The sequence below is a fragment of the Myiozetetes cayanensis genome, unplaced genomic scaffold, assembly GCF_022539395.1.
Source record: "Myiozetetes cayanensis isolate MyiCay16 unplaced genomic scaffold, myiCay2020 scf18, whole genome shotgun sequence".
NCBI lineage: Eukaryota > Metazoa > Chordata > Aves > Passeriformes > Tyrannidae > Myiozetetes > Myiozetetes cayanensis.
Window position 1 is genome coordinate 12,253,298 of NW_026087389.1, and position 19,800 is coordinate 12,273,097.

General features: G+C 48.3%; 1 long non-coding RNA gene across 1 annotated transcript; it reads right to left on the reverse strand.

Moving 5' to 3' along the window:
* Positions 1-846: 846 nt before the first annotated feature.
* Positions 847-18,920, reverse strand: LOC126638627 (uncharacterized). The gene is made up of 3 exons (XR_007628644.1): positions 18,362-18,920; positions 15,320-15,395; positions 847-1,085 (listed from the first exon to the last, which is right to left on the reverse strand). It is a non-coding gene; the product is annotated as an uncharacterized LOC126638627 (long non-coding RNA).
* Positions 18,921-19,800: the final 880 nt, after the last annotated feature.

Here is a 19,800-nt window from a genome sequence, read left to right on the forward strand (position 1 = left end):
TCTGCCCCGGCCCGCCCGCTCCGCGCTGCGCTGCCGCTCCCCGGCTCTGCACGGCCCCGCGCCGCCGCCCGGCTTTATCCGCCGGGAGCGGCACGCCCTCGGCCGCATCAGCCTCCCGCGCCCCGCTGTACCGGGCAGGGCTGGGCTGTGGGCTGGGCTGGGCTGGGTTGGAAGAGCCCCTGGCGGAACGGGGCCCCCGCTGGGCCGCCCCTCACCTGGCCGAGGCACCGGGCGGGGCCTGGGTGCGGCCCCGGGGCACCGTTGCTCGCCCGGCACCGCGGCACGGGCGGGAGCGCGACCCCCTGGCACCGGGGCACGGGCGGGAGCGCAGCTGGCCTGGCGCTCCTGCTCGGCCGGGGTGCAGCCCCCCCGCCCCACAGACACAACCAAACCCCGCAGTGGGAGCAGGAGCGCAGCCCCCGACCCACCACAGCCTCTCTCGGGCAGTGCGGGCCAGGCTGCCGGCCAGGTGACGGCCGGGGTAGAGGCAGCCGTGGGTGGGTGACCCAGCGCCGGGGTCGGCAGAGCCCGGGCTCTGGGCTGGGGGGATTCCATTCTGCACAGTCCGGGCCGGGAGAGGCCGAGGGTGCTCGCACGAGATGCGGTGCTGCAAAAGGACAGCAACCTCTGTGCCGACACACACGATTCTATGGGCCATCTGAAGAAAATAAAAACTTCTAAAAGCAGTCACTTAAGGCTTGAATTCTTGGGGGTTCTCCCCCACTTTTGTGACTGATTTCCTGGCGCGCCACTCCCTGCTGACCTACAAGATTGTGACTGCCGCTGACTCATTTGACGACAGCAGAGTAAACAGAACTACTCCAGCTGCCGTTGCTACATGCTGGGTTTGTGCAGGCTGCCGAGACATCTCATGACACTTAGTGGGTCAGTGAAAGCTGTGTGAGGTGTCCCTCCGTGTCCCTGCCCCAGGGAAGCCTGTGCCCACCCACTCACCCTCCCCTTGGGGTCCGATCCTGCACACACTTACAGTCTTGGCTTTGCTACCAGGAGCTGCTCCACCAATTCAAGCGAAGTGCGTGTGTATCTATTTACATCAAGGCTGTCACACTGAAAGGTGTAGGATTCTGTCAGAGAAAACAAATCCATTAAGACACAATCAATAAAGTCTAATTTAATCATATTACTATAGCCATTCTCAGCTAAAATTGGAATATAGATTTCCAATTATTTTCTTTTGAGGGTTTTATTCTAATGCATCTCTTAAAGTGTGACACTGTGGTTTCTCTCCAGTGATCTAACAGATCCTTCCCCTAGAGTAAGTTTTATTAGTTTCATTTGTTGACAATAAAATAAGAAAGAAGAAAATATGAAGGTGAGGTAAAGTGAGATTTATGCCTAAACTTCCATTGTTCCCCAACCAGCATTGCCTCCTGTTTTAAAATTATCACAGATATTGGAGATCAGATTTACTACACTGAAATATTGACATGTATCTCATGGCATAGCAGCCACTGCCCTTTCCTCAAATTACTGAGCCAAGCAGCAGGAAGGATTCAAATAAAAACTTACTTTAACCAAGGGATTGTTTTTACAGAGCAAAACCAGTGACAGGGCATAGAAATGCCGCAGCCAGGGCAGGCTGTGCCTCCACAAGCAGCTCTCTGCTGTCAGCACAGGCTGGTCCAGCCCAGGGAAAAGCAGCCTGGAAACATGGAGCCGAGCCTTTTCTCAAGGGCTTTTCTCCCATCATCCTGTACTTCATCTTTAATAGGTGCTAATTGCTTATTGACTTTGGCCTGGGCTGGGACTCCTTAGCAACCATTCCACATCCGGATTAACTGATTGCTTATAACATTTTAATTTCCGTTCCTTTCCACTCCCACACCTAATAATGCACACTCTCTTTAATATAATTTTGTGCCCATGCCACACTGACATTGGAAGCTTCAGACATTTTTTTTCTATAAGAAAAGAAGTGAGTAGACATTAAACGGGAAAAAGGCAGAATTAGTATCAGGACCTTGATTTTTAACTTAAGTATTTAGTTAAAATTTTCAATAAAGGTAATTTTTTCCATAGATTCAGCAAAGAAAATTTTCATCCCAATGTACATTGTGCACATGTGCACAACATGTTGTTGCACAATATATCACAGGGACAGTGGTTTCTTTCAGTGGTTTTGCACTACTCCATCCATCCATCCATCCATCCATCCATCCATCCATCCATCCATCCATCCATCCCATCAGAAGTACTAAGGCACAAAACAAGATGTGAAGTGCTCAGCAAAGTTCTGGCACAGACATGCAAGCCCAGCTCATGCTGCCAGCCCTGGGAGAAGGGCAGTGGCACAGATGGGACTGTTGCTGCTTGGGACAGCGTGGGGGCGGTGGGATACTGGTGGTCTGGATGCAGCAGCCCATGTGTCACAGCTGTTCTTCCCTGCACATCACAGGGCTTTTGAACAGAATTCAGCCTTTTGCATCCTGGTTGCTTTTATGATTATTGGGAAACAAAGACTGCTTTATGGGAAGAGAATGAAAAAAAGCAAAATAATTTCTGTTCTGAGGAACAGATCTTGTTTCCCTCCCTCCCAGTCACAGATGACCCTCACAGCTATGGTCTGATCAATGGTTCTGGTTGACAGGCAGTGGAGAGAGGCAGTCCCTGTGTGGACTCCATCACCTGCTTGGCTGTCTGAGATCAGGAGAGGTGTCCTGTCTGGGACCTGCCAAGCCCCAGGTGTGATATCCAGTGGTGGCAGCAACTGCTGCGCTGGGCATCAATGCCTTGTCCTCATCCACTGATGAGAGAGTCGGTCTGTACTGCTCTGTGATGAAACTCTTCTTGGGGCCTGAAAAGCTGCATTTCCTTTGAAATGAAGTTGGAAGACACTTTAGCACAAGTGAACCTATGTTTCAAGTTTCATCAGGAGGGAGAGAAGTAAAAACAAGCTAAGCCATGAATCTGTACTTGCTGTAATAATGTCTTGGTACTGTATATTATTACAAATGAACAAATGTATGCCTTGCAGAAATACCTTATGTGTATATTTATACGGGTAGATGTTTGTGTGTATGTATGTATATAGGCAGAAAGGGAGGGAGATTTCAACACTACAGTCTGGGGTGGATACTTTTTTCAATTGATTTGTCTTCTGTGACGAGGATCTTTCCATCCCGCTCTTCCTTTGTTCACTAGATGCAGATATAAGGAAGGAAGAACACTGTCATTGCTTTTTTGGTTCTGCTTAAGCGCTTGCAAAAACACAGCAATGAATTTTTTCCACTGTTTTAAAAATACTCTTCCTCTGTGGTCATTCATTGCAAGGCTGGGTTTAAAAGGACCCTGTTTAATTAAGCAGCAGAGGGCTTCCACTGCCACACACTCACAGTTTTATCACGGAATTGCTCAGAATATATGCTGTGTTTGAAAATACAGCCTTGGCAAATGGAATGAATTGCAAGGGCAATTAATTATTGCATGCTCTGTTTTTAGCAAAAAGACACTGAAGAACGGCTCTTAAACCAGAATATGGCATTAGGCTCCCTGAATTTACAGAGAGTTGCTTTGTTGGCAGGAATAAAAAAAATTAGGAGCATAGTTTAAACTGTAAAGGTAAATAAATGTTGGTCGGCCTTTACAGGTCTGTTGCTGCTCTTGCTGGGATCTGTGATAAATCCTTAATGAAAATTTAATCTCAGCACAGATTATTTATCACATCGTCGGGGACCCTGGGACTGTTGCATGGGACTCTGCAGTGGGCATTTGCCATTAGTTTTTTTGGAGCATACTAATGGTAGCCTTGACTCTGGCTGTTTCACTGAGGAAAGGTCTGTTGAAGCCTGGCTTGTGAAAGCAGAAGGGTGTGGGGAGCAGGCCCCCACTGACATCAGTGGACAGGCAGCGCATGATGGGGTGACTAATGAAGTCGGGTCTGCTTCAGGGTAATCAGCTTGTCACAGTCTCATGTGATGATTTGTTCTTGAATTCTTCCAAGTCATGGGCCATATATGAAAGATCCCGGCCATTTGGGACACTCTACGTGCTCTCTGCTTGACGCATTGTTCAGCAACAGCTTGCTTTGATTGTAAGAGGACAAGAATCAGAATTAATATCAACCCAATCTACACAGTTTTCTTAGAGCAGAATCAGCCATGGCTGAGCCTTCACAGATGGAAGGGCTTTTCTCTGCCACTGGCAAATTGTGGTTCAGTTAGCACCTCTCTGAGGATTTGTGCAACTAGAAAGGTCATCTTTTAGACATTTCACTGGAGCTGCTAATACAGGAAGAGCAATGTTTTTTTTCCCCCATGCTACAATTAACCCCATGCAAATGATTTGGAAGATGCATCATCTCAGCAGAAACGTGTGGTGAAAAACCAGCAAGATGCCTCCATCCTTTCCAAAGGTTTCTGACAAAACTGCAGCACACTGAGGGTTCATACCCTGGGGCTGACAGAACTTGGGAATTGTCAGGGCACTGGCTGGAAAAAGGATAACTGGGCCATGTGCTATAGCACCCGGGTAGCTTTAGAAATTTATCAGGAGATTTTAAATATTTATAATTTTTTGGCACATAATAGCCTTATCCAAACACAGGACAGCATTGTGCATTAAAACAAAAGCCATGCACAACAAATGCCATAAAATAAATTGTAGCACATTCAAACCAGTGTGCAGATGCTAATCCTCACAGCCCTGCAGGGCAGCTCATCCGCTAACCCAGCACCCAGCCAGTAATGCTAAAGACAGAGCAGCTGAGGCTCACAGTAGTTAAAGGTTTGCTTTTTCAGAAGCCGCAGGCACCGTAACTCGATGGGATTTCATGACTAAGTGACCATAAATGGCAGTGGCGCGCAGCTGGCAGCACCGCTCCTGGCTCAGCACCACAGCCGGGTCCCTGGGAGCAGCACCCAGCCTGCTGTGCCAAAGGTTTCCAAACACTCCGCACATTTTCTTCACCCGTTACACTGTTTACTGGGTTCTGAAAAACAATAGAGGTGTTTCTTCTCGATTGATGAAGTAGTCATTAAGCCTCTCCTTTCGTTACCATGATCTCTACCAAGCGAAGCAAAACCGAGACAAGCCATTCAAGTCAAAGCATGAATCACATGGATTGCGTCATGGATTACATTTTCCTTATTCAGCAGCTATATGGAAGGCAAAGGAGCTCTGCATTATACAAATACTGGCTGGGGCATTTGATACAACTTGTTCTGAGTTTTTCCATCTTCTTTTTCCTCTCACCTCTGTTGCCCAAGGAAGACAGCAATACGAGAGTATGCAGCAAGAGTTTGGTCCGAATCGGACAGAGGGATGTCTTTAAGCAGAGAAATCTCTAGAAATGTGCTGGAAAATATGACTTGTTGTGGAATTTGTATTGAAATTTTGATCATTTGGAAGTCTATTTAGGCAACAGTTGCTTGTAGTAGCAGTTGTGTCTGGGGCATTTTTTCATCTCTCTATGTCTGAAAGAGTATGATTATTCTTCCGTGCAGAGTTCTTGCTGCATTATATATGTGTTTATATATGTCTTGCTGCATTATATATGTATCCAGAAGCTGAAACTGGTGCCAAAAGCAGCCATCCATCTGGCAAACACAGTGCTTTGCCAGAACTTACAGTGCTCCTCTTGCTTTGGGTTTCAGGGAGACTTGCATTTGGAATTTAAAGCTCTATTTTTCACACAGGCTGTAAACAGCCCAAGAGCAAGGCTGCTTGTCCTTTTTGCTATCCTGAAATCAGAGGAGACAACCAAACTGAAATCTGTTTACCACATACTGGAAGAGCAAGGACAGAGCATTCCTGGGAGTGTCTCATGCAGGAATTCACCTCATGTATTTGTCAAAAATACCCTTGCTGCTTGTTCTCATGGAAATGCTGTGAAGTTCTTCTATTTTTCTTGGTTCATCTATTTTTCTGATTGATAAACTGCTGGAAGTGGTTTTAAATGAAAAAACATATACTCACGGCCATGAATAAGTATCTCTCCTTCCAAAAATCCAAATGAAGTTGCGTTTGTACCTGAGGATGATGCCTGGCAGTGCAAACATCCCCAAGGCAGTGCCTGCTCTCAGCCAGAACCCCCACCGAGCACCAGGAATGCAGCGATGGCCGCGCTGTGGGTGTCCGAGTGAAACATAGCTTACCCAAATAAATGTGACTTGACATATCAAACATGAAGTTGAAAAATAATTTGAAATAGCAGCTCATTTTTAAAATAACTCAGGATCTGATTTCATGACCTGGGAAGTCAGATCCTATACAAACCCACACAATGCTCCAGTGTGCAGCTAATCACGGCTTCCTGCCCCTAGCAGATACCGCAGGCACGGGCCTCATTAGACATTCCTGTGCTTACTTCCAACCTTACCTACTGCTTGTGTTTGCATTCAGAGTAACCAGGGCTCTCTTCTTAAGACAATACACCCATTTTTCTCAGGATTTGAATTTCTTTCCTTGTGCTTTCACTCTGTGTGTTGGAATTCGCAGGAGTGGCAGAGTAAGATCAGAATTAAACATCTCACATCTGCCAGAGCTCATGAACTGCACAGAATTCCAAGTGTTCCCCAGTTACTCTTCAGGAGCTGTTTTAACCTGAGATAGAGATGAACACTTGTGTTTGACTGCAGAGGAGCAGCCAAGCTCCTCCTGGGGACAGCTGGAGGTAGCATAGGAAGGAATGCTTTCCAGGGGAACTGCATATATTTTTTTAAACAAACCAAACCACTTCTGTGTGACATAAACAGAATTGTTGTCCTATGTGCGGCCAAAGGGGGAGGTCATTCAGCTCTCCTTGCACACGCCCCGGGATGTGGCAGCCGCGCAGATGAGAATGCCAGGGCACAGGGTGAGTGAAAACACGCACCTCCCAGCTATTTCAGAGGAAAGGCCAACGCTGCACAGTGCTCACAGCCACCACCCCCATCGCAGTGTTCTCATGATAGGGAACACACAACTCAAAAAGCACTTTAAGTGGATTTGCTTTCTGAAGTCACGCTCCTTTCTCTATTTTAAACATTTCTCAGGAAAATATTCCCAGACAGAAATCTTGCATAAGAAGCCCTAAGTCTACTGACTCAGTTTGAAAGCTGCTTTATTAGCCCCTACAGGGGCTGATAAGCCTTGCCTGGTGCATAAGGACACAAGGGCTGTGCATTGTTCTGCTGCTCAGCCTGGTGCGGTGCTGGCAGCCTGGGCTTGAACCAGCCAAACAATTAGAGAATTTAACTTCCTCCATAAATGCTTGTACATGTAAGGCTGTGTATTTGGGGGCATTTCTCTATTAGGAAGGAAGCTAACGTTTTAAACATGTTGCAGAAGTAGAAGGAATGGCAGAGGCTTCTGTGGACAGCATCACATTGATTTGGCTGAGAATTAGGAATAATAAAGGGCGGAAGAAAAGCACTTGGACCTGGCCAGCAGTCAGCAGCCTCAAACCACCGTTCCCCCTGCGCAGTTGTTAGTGAGTTCTGCCATTAATATATCGCAGCATAACAATGTCCTGCAGCTGAGCTCTGCCCAGCAACACCCCGCGTGGACAGAAGGCAGAGGCGGCTGTGCGGGTGCAAGGAGTACCAGCCAGGGGCAAAGGGCAGGGTGTTGCCACTGTCCCAGAAGAAATGGGGCGTGCCACCCCAGGGTGGGCAGGAGGAAGGTGGCAGCTTGGGAAACCCTGAGCTGTGTGTGCTGGCACAGCTCTCAGCAGGAACTAGGCAGCTGGGTATCCAGGGGTGGCTTGGCAGGGGTTTGTCCAGAGAAGCTGGAGTTCCCAGATGAGAGAAAAACATGGCAGGAAGAAAGCTGAGCAGATCACCCATTGCCATAGCACAATCAGTGCCTTACCTATTCCTAGGAGCTTCTCTGGGTATAAATGTTTCCTAAAAAAATGTCAGATTCCCCTGTGGGGATCCTGGCTCTGCTCTGACTCGGTCCTTATCTTGTAGGACAAAACCTGCAATTCCCACGTTCCTGCTTGTGTCGAAAGCGTGGTTCCTCGATTTTGCAAAGCAGATCCAAAATCACCAGGAAAAAAAAAAAGGACAATAAAAGGTATGCTACTGGGAGAAGATGGCATCAGAAAGGTGCTACTGGTGGAGCTAGGCTGGGTAGCAGGTGCCTTGCTCTATGCGTGCCTGACAGAGATCTGAAATGAGAGATAATATCAAGAATGAGACCAGTCACTCATTGTCTGTTTGAAAAGGACCAAAAAGTAAAAATAGATCCTTTTCAATGAAACAACAGTGTATTTCAAAGGGCAGTACAGTCACACTGCAGCAGTTGGCACTGTACTTCACATCAGCCATCTGGTACAGTGCTCACAGCAAGGAACCTTGCCTTTGTAAGCATTGTCACTTCCCTACGGGTTAAAATACCAACCAAGAGTCTGGTATGACACAGAGGGGAAAAACAGAGCCCTACCAAGCCCAATCCTATTAATCAGAGTGAGCAAGAACAAAATGGAACAGGGGAGCAGGGTTGGGGCATGGCTTGAGACCCTTTTTTGAGGGTGGACACTGTGCCTTAGTTCCAGCTGCCCCATTGCTGCTGTAGTGGTGTTAGAGAAGGGGGAGGGAAGAGTGAGTTACAGATACAGCAACCTCAGGTATGTAGTTTTATCTTTACAGCCATGGCGATAACATGGGTTGCAGCAGGATGAAGGTGATCCAATCCAACTGGGGCCAGTTGTTCTCCGTGGGAGCCCCACAGGGGCCTGGTATTTGCAACAGCACCGGTGCTGTTTGCACAGGCACACCATGGTGGCCGCCCAGGTGCCTCCGAGGGCCCTTGTTTGCTTTTGGTTTCTTTGAGGCTTGAGCCTAGGGAGGGAGATGTTCCTCTAGGGATCAGAAACATCTTCCAGCTTGCAACACACACCAGGAGGGCCAGGCGCACTCAAAAGAAGCCCTCTCTGCTTTCTGCATGGTGACAGTCTTCTGGGTATATCTGCTTTTTGTTGAACTTTGTATGTAAAACTCTTCCTTCATTCTGCATGGACTTTAGTCCCTTTGGCACAGCCATCACTGGCTGGCAAGCAGCTGGTATGACTGTGTCTTAAAGCATGGGCTAAGTGGGGCACATGCCAGCACACCTTGTTATCTCTATCTCTCTGGGAGCAGTAGGTGGGAAGATTCTGCAGTGACAGCCTTCACTCCTAGGAGAAAAGCACCAATCTGGCTGTTAACACGCTGGTGCTGCTGGTGCCTAGCTGGCAGAGGTACCGCGGTGCAGCCGCAGCCCAGGGCCTGGGAACTCCATGCAGACAGACAAGCCATTCCCTGTCCCATGGCAGGCTGGCTTGAAGCTCCCACAGGAGCCTTCCTCCTGCTCCTTTGCCAGCCTCAGCAGTGTTTTCGGTCTTTTCTGTGGTTCCCGCAGCAGCTGCAAATTTTCGTTCTGCAAAGCAGAAATGCCCTCCGAGGTTCCTTGACAGCAGCAAGTTTCCAGTATGCTGAAGTGGCAGGGGGTGATGAAGTGGTTGCAAACCAGTCAACTGCAAGCAGAAAATGGCTTCGTTGTCTGTAGCGGGGCCTGGAAGGCTCAGGGCAGGAGGGGAGCACCTGGGGCAGGCAGGCTTTCCTTCCCGGCAGATCCAGCCCCTCTGACAGTTTCACTAATGAAGTGGGAAAGGGCAGGGAGTGTCCCTGCGGGCACAGCCCGGGGTCCTTGAGGGCACAGCCCGGGTGTCTGAGGGCACAGCCTGGGTGTCTGAGGGCACAGCCCGAGTCTCTGAGGGCACAGCCCGGGGTCTCTGAGGGCACAGCCCGAGTCTCTGAGGGCACAGCCCGGAGTCTCTGAGGGCACAGCCCGGGTGTCTGAGGGCACAGCCCGGGTCTCTGAGGGCACAGCCCGGGTCTCTGAGGGCAGAGCCTGGGTGTCTGAGGGCACAGCCCGAGTCTCTGAGGGCACAGCCCGGGTGTCTGAGGGCACAGCCCGGGTCTCTGAGGGCACAGTCCGGCTCCGTCCCCGCGCCCCCAGCACGAACCGCCCCCAAACCCTTGTCACTGCTGCCCCCTGGCGGCCCCGCCCGGCCCGGCCCTCACGGCGGCCCCGCCGCTCCCAGCGCCGGACAAGCCCCAGCCAAAGTCCTTGATTGGTTTAACTTGATAAAAGTCTCCGCAAAAAATACAACCACACAAACAGAAAAAACACGCGGCAGTGAAATCATGGAGTCATAAAATCGTTTAGGTTGGAAAAGCCCTCTAAAATCACCAAGGCCAACCATTAACCCACCACTGCCAAGCCACCACTAAACCATGTCCTTCAGTGCCACATCTACACGTCTTTTAAACTCCTCCAGGGACGGTGATTCTACCACTGCCCTGGATAGCCCATTCCAGTGCCTGACAGTGCTTTTTGTGAAGAAATTTTCTCTAATTTCTAGTCTAAACCTCCACTGGTGCAACATGAGGCTGTTTCCACTTGTTACCTGGGAGAAGGGGCCAACCGCACCTGGCTACACCCTCCTTTAAAGTAGTTGTAGAGCCATAAGATCCCCCAAGTCTCCTCACAGCCAAACACAGAATATTCTGGGTTAGAAGGGACCCACATCGATTGAATGGCCCATACAGGGATCAAACCCACAACCTTGGCATTACTAGCACCATATTCTAACTGAGTTAATCTCAGAGATACCACCCCTTGGCTCCTTCAGCCACTCATCAGATTTGTGCTCCAGCCCCTTCCACAGCTCCATCGCCCTTCTCTGGACACACCTCAATGTGTGTCTTGTAGTTAGGGGCCCAAAACTGACCCCAGGATTTGAGGTAGCTCACCAGGAATACAGGGGTACAATCACTGCCCTGGTCCTGCTGGCCACACTATTGCTGATGCAGGTCAGGATGCCATTGGCCTTCTTGGCCACCTGGGCACACACTGGCTCATGTTCAGCTGCTATCAATCACCACCCCCAGGGCCTTTTCCAGTGGGCAACTTTCCAGCCACCCTGCCCCAAAATCACCCAAAGCCATTGCAGCGCTTGATCTCACCCCAAGTCTTGGGAACTGCGGCAGTGGGGTGGGAGCAGGGAGGGGGCTGTGCTGCCCCTGCCGAGGCCTGGGAGTATCTCCTCATGCCTCAGGAATGTGGTTATGTCATGGCGAGTCCCCCACACGCCCCGCCGCAGCCTCCCAGCCGGCCGCCGGCCGACAGCTCTGGGAAGCGTCGTTACTGCTGAAATAGAGGCATAAATTTCTGCTGGCAGGACTCCTGGCTGTGAAAACTTGTAAGCCGTAACAACCACTCACTGCGACAAAGTTACTCCGACATTTCCCATGGTCCCAGTCCCATTCCCCAGAACCAGGGGCAGGAAGAGGGGGAAAAGGTTTTAAAAACTTTTGATTTTCCTTACTTAGCTGAGCATTACCGGAGGCGATATTTCTGACTGTGCATGAATCCTTCCTGTGAACTCATGGGGCATGACGCACCCAGTGGAGGGGAGAGCATGCCCAAGACAAGAGCGGCTGAAGTACACTCCTGCTGAGCTGCTCTTTCTGAGGATTTGTATTTCTTTTTCCAGACGAGGAGCCTTATTATTACAGAAAGAACATGAGATTTTTATGAGTGATTTAACAAATTAGTTTCTCAAATTGTTTGCAGCAGCACAAGAAATGTTGCAGTCATTAAAGTTCATAGAAAGTATCAAATGCTCCAGTGCCACAAAGCTTTACCCTGTGCAACAGAAACAAAGCAAAGTAACCCCTGACATGTTTAGACGTCTGACTCTGAAACGCTGTACTTCGCCTCTCCACAATACCCGAATGGCAACTCATCCTGCCCCTGTGTAGATTGGTAGAATGAGCTGGGAGCTGAACCAGCATAAACCCAGCTACAAACATGATTTTAAAAACAAACAACTAATTATTTCCATTCACCTCATTTAATACGGGCTCATGCAGAAATGCTGTTCGTCCAATAGTCCAAAGTATGTCACGTATTAAGAGCTAAAGAGTCCAACCCAATGAATGAGTCATCACCCAGTGGATGAAATCCCATATCTTCATGGCTGCTCATAAATAAGACAAGCTCAACTTTATAGTAAGTCATAAGTAAACAATGAACTATATGAAAATCAGACTCAGCTGTGTTGTAACTGCGTGGGCACAGTGCCCATGCAGAAATGAAAAGCGAATGTGATACCATCACATTTAGCTTTGAGGCTAAATTTGAAGCTGAAGCTCTTAAGAAGGGTTTTGATGCATGTAGTAGGGCAGTCAGACACCCAGACCTTTGAGGCCACTGCAAATGCCATTTGCAATAAACAACACATTATCTCAGCCATTAGCGCTTCTGAACCTCAGATCCCGATGGGCATATTTTCTGAAACTATCATCTGGTATCTTCTTGTGACTGCCCAACATCTCCAAGCAGTGCTCCTGTGTTCTCACAGCCTGCTCCTGCATCAGTGCTCTCTCCCAGGTGGAAATGAAAGGCAGCAAGAAGGTGTTCCTTCACCCTGGGATGAGCATCAGAACATCCTGTGCATCCCCCATAACTATACCCTGAGTACTGGGCTGGATTCACAGAACTGGCTGGGGTTTTCGGTTTGTTTGAACCAGCATTGTGAGAGAAGTCAGGAAGTAGCAGAAAGTATTGATCAGCCTCTGCCTTGCTATAAAATTAACAGCTTATAAAACTCGGTATTGAAATAACTGGAAGCCTGACCACACTGCAGACAGCACAGCAGAAGGGCCAGGCAAGAGAAGATGTGCTGACGGCACTGAGAAAGATGCTGGCATGTAGCAGTGAAGGGACCATGAAAGACAGTGAAAGACATAGCAGTGAAGGGACCATGAGGCAGCAGGGGCAGCTGAAGCCACCTCTAAGTTTGAGCTCCACCGTGCCACACAGGGAGGGTCTCCCCAGCCACAAGCAGCTCATGGGGCTGCAACCGGCTTTGCAGGGGGATTTACTTCAATAAAAACATCTTTCTTACTCCTGAGGAAGAGGAGTATTTAGCTATCTTGTCAAAGACTTTCAGAAATGAATGTTTTTCTCCTCCTCCTAATATCCTATTTGTATTTGGGTTAATGGTGCAGGTGGGATACTCTGAACATTGCAGGAAGCAAATCCTTGAATTTTAGGGAAACTGGGATGTGCTTGGATGTGCTAGAGAATAAATAAGGTTGACCATCTCAGACCATCATTAGATGTAACCATTAATGGCAGAGCTGCTATTGCCTGAAGAAAGTGCGCCAGGGGAAAGGTGCCAGACAAGAGAAACTGCCTTTGAAGGCTTTCAGGTTTGCATGGGCTTGGTGGCGCACTCTGATGTGATGTCCTGCTGCTTCCTCGCCCTAACCTTCTCTCAAGCACAATGGAGCAGCTCAGGCTGCCCCTAGGATAGCAGTAGGGCCAAGACAGTAGCTGTCTGGCTATAGCAAGGGAAGATACCAAAGCAGCTTTTCCCTGAGAGCACAAAGCTCCAGAATCTGCCAAAATACACAAGGACACAGACTGTCTCGTGGCTGTCCCTGCAGAGGCAGATCAGGATATCCATTCTACAGTGATGTGTCCAGACATGGGGGAGGGCTTTGAGATGCGTCACAAGAACTAAAGCCCAGAAGAGGGACAAGCCTGGTCACAGGCACTCAGTCCATCCCAGGGGATGCAGGGTTTCATGCTGGGGAATGGGGCCTGGCTCCCTTCCTCGTGACCTGCAATGACTGCATTTCTCTAAAAGGCTGAGAACAGTTGTGCCCTCTCAGGATTCCACAGATGATCTCTAAGTCCTCTCAGGAGACCTCCAGAGAGCTCCTCTGGCTCCCTGCCTTCCTGACAATCCTTGACCCAAGTGGCTCCAGCAGTCAGAGCAGGCAGGGAGGTTCCACGACCCCAGCTCAGGCTCTTCCCACCAAGGATGCTCTGATCAGGGAAGTTGTTTTGTTTTCTCAAGCCTGTTACTGTTGCAACAGGGCAAATCAGAGATGAAATCCAACCAGAGATGGGACTGCACAAACCCAGGTCACTACTTTCTGGGCAAGCAGAGGTCCTCTATATACATTCTCTTTTTAACTTTGGAAAAATTATTGTATTCTCTTAATAAAGTTCTGTAAATGGATGAATAATTTCCACAAAGGAAAGAATGTAAGACTTGCATCGGCACAACATTACTTCTAATCAAGTGATCTCTGCAATTCTCCAGAACAAGCAGAAATTCATATTTTCCATATGTAACAATCTTTGTCACCCAAAGCACTTTGTATTCAATAAAAATACCAGCTTTCATTAAAGATAAAAACCCTTTTGGTGCATAGTTTTCCTGGCATTGCACATCTCTGGTTCCCTCACTCGACATGTTTAGAATTAAATCACAAAACCTTAATTCACCCTCTAATGATCTGTTTGTTTCCAGATTCATATTCCCACAATATGTTTGCTGACAGCAGTTGGGCTCTTTGACAAAAGACAAGGAATTTTTCCCAACGATGTATATTTGCTTTGCTCTGCTGCATTACAGGGGAAGGGTGCAGGCTGTACAAGCTGTCACCAATAACGTGACTCTAAGACCAAGTGTAATTTATTTAGTACAAGCTAAATGTTTATACTAAGTGTTCTTTGTTCCGAACATTATCGCTTCAACATTGAGCTTCTTATGAAGAGAGTTGTGAGAAAGGTTGAGCCCTACTTTGAAAGGCTTTTTAAATTTAGCATCACTGTGACTTGGAGCCAAAGCCCCAGTGCATGCAGTTCTCAGGAGGAAGATGGCAAAAAGCTGCTCCCCTCAGTTTTAGGAACTTCAAAACTGTTCTTTTTGACTTTGTATTATGTGTTAGAACAGAATAAAAGCAAACCAATTCTTGAAAGGATGCGTTGTTTCAAAATAAATCCAAAATCTTACACCCCAAATAACACTGAATGTGGAACTTTGACATTACTGCACCTTTCTCCCACTCTTAAAATAATCTCTTCAAATTCATATTGATTTCATAAAGCACTTTGATCTCAACAGAAACAAAGCACATCGGGATGAAATCTGGTCCCACCAGTATGTCCTCAGCCTTTCTCATCTCCCCACTGATGGATGGGGCCTGGAAGGTGTCCCCATCTTGTGTCCACACACAGCCACACTCTAGGCAGCAGTGACAAGCAGCCATTATTTAATAAACAGGTGATACCCAAACACAGTGAAACTAAGTCCATGATATTTGGAGAGCCCTAGATGTGGTCTCTTCTAAAAGTAAAGTGAAAGTTCCTCTGTCAGAAGAATATCGGACTTTGTCAGTGGCATGAAAAATCTCATTCCATAGAAACACACTGGAAAACTGCATCCTGATGTGGTGTCTGCCACTCAGAAAGGACAGTGAGAAAAGGGTGAGCATCAAGGAGGATGATGGCTATGACATGGGAAACCCACCTTGTAGTGAAGGTCTTCAGGAGCCTGATCCGCTGCTGAGAACGTTGAGGCCAGATGTGGTCACGAGCTGAGGCACCTGCACGGAGAGAGCAATGTCAGAGGTGAGGGCTTCCCACTTCCTGGGGGAAAAGGGTTCATGGCAGAAAGCTGCAGCTAAGCAGCCATGCACTAGAGAAATATATATTCAAACAGGAGCAACTTGATCTTGTGAACAACTAACTGTACCCTTACCCATCCCTTATGGTAGATCCTCCATCTCTCATATGGAAGAATCAGTGTCAGATGTTTCTCTAAAACACATGTGATTTAAAATAGGAACAATTTAAGGTGGTTGTACCACCTTTTGTATTGTACCTCATCCCAGTCCCTGTTTCCTTGAGGGTGATTTGTCCCATGAATGATTCCAAGTTTTGCTCCTAGTTTCTAATTCCTAGAAAGAATTAACATTTCAGTATCACTCCCATTTTCACAGCAACTAGAACTATCCATATTTGACCATAGCAAAATATTTTAGACACAATAAATACAATATCTCTGTGTTTATCTGAAGAAAGGAAATCCTTTCTGTGGACTCCCCTTTGCTCCCTGCTGAGATGACTGCTCAGAAGTCTGCAGAATGCTGCAGTAGCGCACGAGGGTGTTTCTCTGGGGTGTGAAGCTGACCCTCCTCTGTTATAGATAACAGCTTTATGGCACAGGCATTGTTCTGCTCTACCAGTGCCTGTTTTCACAAGGTATTTAGTGAATAGGCTTTCAACTGCAAAAATACAGGCTGACATCAAGAAGGCAAATGCCCTTTGAGCTTGTGATTGCATGTTCACGTAGTTACGCTTATTTTCCTCGTTAACATATAGGAATCCCTTTTTTTTGTTATCATGCTTTATTTAATTTTAATAGGGTTTTTCATTGTATTTAAAAACGTAGAGGAAAACAGAAAAAAAAAATCCCATTGTTCTCCTACGTGTTTGTTTTCACTACAACTACTAAGAGGAAAAGCCCTTTACAAAAACAGGATACAGCAGACTCCTCTGCGCTGTGCACCCCCTCGCACACTCCGGGCACGGCTGCAGTGGTAATCCAGAGTCCATGGAAAGGCATAAGTAAATGAAAAACATCAATGGGAGTTTTATTACCCACTTGAATGGGAGTAGCGTTAAGTCCCTACTGAATAAACCCCACCTGCCTGGGCAGGTTCTGCTCCCCTCGGACAAATTGCCATCTACATACGGACATTTTTCTCTGTGACATCAATTACAGACGAGGGGCAGACAGGGATGTCTGCAGAGCAAACCCCACCACTGTAGGAAGGTGTTAAGCCAGTTAAGCCTCATGCCAAGAGCCATAGCATCCAGCATCCCTTCCCAGCAGTCCTAAGAGACGAATCACCAGGGCCCCATCCGCTGTCACCTACACCAGATGCTGCCTGGCCACAGGAGGTGCCCTCAGATTCCCATGGATCTCGCTGAGCAGCCACAGACTGTCTCTAGAGTGCCTTCAGGAGTGGGGCTTCCCACTGCATTTCTACTAATGACTTTTCAGAGCTCCTCTCTTAACATCCTGCATCCTCCTTTCCTCCCACTTGGATTATTGCTTCCCCTGCTGGGCTCTTGCCCAGTCGGTGGAGGGGTCTCTGGCTGTGCCGGCAGCTCCCAGGAAAAGGTGCTGGAGCTGAGGCAGGAGGACTCACAGGCTGCACTCACTGCAGAGCACATTCCTGTGGGCTGTTGTTAAGAAGATAATAAAAATTGCTGTTTTCTTTCTCTGCAGACATTAGCATTTGGAAGAGTTCATGCTTCCAAAGAATAACACTGACTTGTTCTCTGTGATACGGAAGAATAAATCAAGTGCAATTACCAGGAGATCTGCATTTCTGCAATCAAGAGTCTCATCTCTGGCCAGAAAGTACCTTTGGGGAATCGAGTTCTAGCGACTGGGAGGCCAGCAAAGAGCAATTTGAGCTGTTCTGACTCTCTAACATGGTGATTGCAGTTCCATTTGCTGGTCAGAAACTACCGCTTAGCAGCCATCCGCCTGGCAACCTCCTTCAAACACCATCCCGAGAGCATTTCAGTTACAAAAAAAACCCTCAAATTTTAGGGAAATATGTTTTCTGCTTTCTTTCTGAGGAAAAACATATAACGCCGTAAGAGTTGAGTCTACTCTTGTGGTGCGGGGAACGATATACCACTTTAGTTTTAATTTAAAGGGTTGTGGTTCTACTTGGTTTTCTTTTAAGTAAGTGTAAGCCTTATTTCTTCACCAGAAATTATCATGACTTTGGATTTAGCTATGATCTCTGAACAAGAAGAATTGTTTCTAAAACACAAAATGATTACATTTGATAATGTAAATATGATAAATGTTTATGCAAATCCTTAGGTAAGACTATACCACTTCATTACTGCAAAATAAACATTCTGATGCTGACCCTGACAATATGCTGACACTGTGTCTTTGAACCAGAGAGTCTTTGCTATCGCTCAGTAAAATGAAGAGCCAGGGAGACAACACAGACTTAACACAACAGGCTGTGCCTGACACTACTTAGAATCCGAACACAGTGTTTTCGGTTCAAGCGAACAAACTGCACAATTTCCATTTATATCAAAATCTTTCATTGTTTAGAAACTGTAAACCGCTTTCTGCATTTATTGGTAAATAGCTGATCATGATCAGAGGACAGGATTAAATAATGTGGCCATCATTCCTTCCTCATCAGGGAGAAATAAACGCAGAGTATCCTCCCTTGTTGCATGCAAGCAGTTCAATTACAAAACCATGCTGTTCCCAAACCCTCGGTATCCACCGACTAGGTGTCCCAAAAGGCAAGAAATCACAGTTCCCTTGGCAGTGTCAGGACAAGCTCACTTCGAGCAATCCCTTTTCTGAAAGCAGATTGGGGACAGCCCTCCCGAGGCTCCCTCCATCCCACGGACCCTCACACTCTGCCATCGCCCTCCAGTCCCAGCCCCGGGGGTCCCGCCGGAGCCAAGGGCAGGTCCCACATGGTGCCCAACCACGCTGCCCCTCGCACCCACCTACCGTGCGCTGCTCCCCGTGGCCCCACCGAGCCGGTGGATGGATGGAACTGCCGGGCTTGGCTGGGAGCTGCTGCTGTCCCAGCAGCGGGAGGTCACCAGGCTGCTGGTCTGATCTTCAGTTCGCTTTCCATCTGAAAACTTTAACTCCTTCACGCCCTGGAAGGCAAAATATCAGGAAATACTGTGGCGCTGTGCTTGTCCCTTGACAGGGGCACTGAGCACACCCTTGCCCCAGGCTGTAGAGAACAAGGACACCCAAGTGAGGCAAACCAGGACGTGGGGGGTCGGCGTGGACAGTTTTGCTCTGAGACTTCGGGGTGAGTGAGTTGCAGAGAAGCCCTTGGTGAGATTTTCCTCTTAAGGACTTACACCCATTAAGCCCTGTCCTGAAGTCTCCCATATTCCCACGCATTCCTGTGGCTGCCAAATCCCTGCCAGGGACCCCAGGGGCTTACACTTTGGAAGGGAAGGGGAAAACCTTTGACAGTGCTTCTTTTCCTTTCTCACCAAGCCCCTGGGAAATTCAAGGGGGTGGAAATCGCTTCTGGCAGAGGAAAAACCCAGATCTACAAGGGCGCACTGGGGAGTGGCCCTAAAACATCCCAGCCCCAGGCCTGCTGCCAGGAACCCCCAGACAGCCCTAGTCTGGCCATGCCCATGCCTGGGCAGCCACCTACCTCCTTGCTTTGATCAGACAGCGGTTCCTGGAATTGGGATTTTGTGGTCCAGCTGTCAAGATGCCTGTGCAAGAGCAGAGGGAAGAAGATGCCTCTGTTTTGTCCTCACAACCCACTGGGTTTCCAGCTCCCTGTGCATCAACCCTGGCCCCTGCACGTGGTACTACCATAATGCACAGGGCCAGTCACCAGGGACTGAAAATACTGCTATTTCCAGAAAGATGCATAAAATGCTTACATGATGATGTCAGTCCTGACCTCCATGTTCCTCCGGCACTCCTCTGCTGTTGAGCAATGGAAACACTTCCTGCGTTTCAAGTGGCTGTGTTCTGTCCCCCCAACCCCAGCTGCAGGCTCACTCTCACCTTCAGCCACCACGCTGTCCCCTGCAGCCTGTTCAGTGCTGGCAGATGGGAATTTTTAAGCTCCTGCCCCACAGGAAACTAAGCTAAATCTGGCTCTGCGCAAGGGTTCTTCAAACACCACTCGTTAGGTGTGAAATCATGACTCAGAACAAACCCCTGCTCTTGGAGCTGCTGCCACACGTGGGCTGCCCTCTGGCCGGGCTGCAGTAATGGGACAGGTGTGAGCACTTACCAGCCTCCTCTGAACGAGGGTGTGCCCGGTGGGGAGGCTGCAGGACTTGCAGGGAAGGCCACATGTGGCAGGGACAGGAGCATTTCATTTCAGGCAGCAGGGCCAAGCTGCACTGGAGGTTTTCTAACGACCCTAATGCACCCAAGGGTGCTGCAGTGCCCCGTGG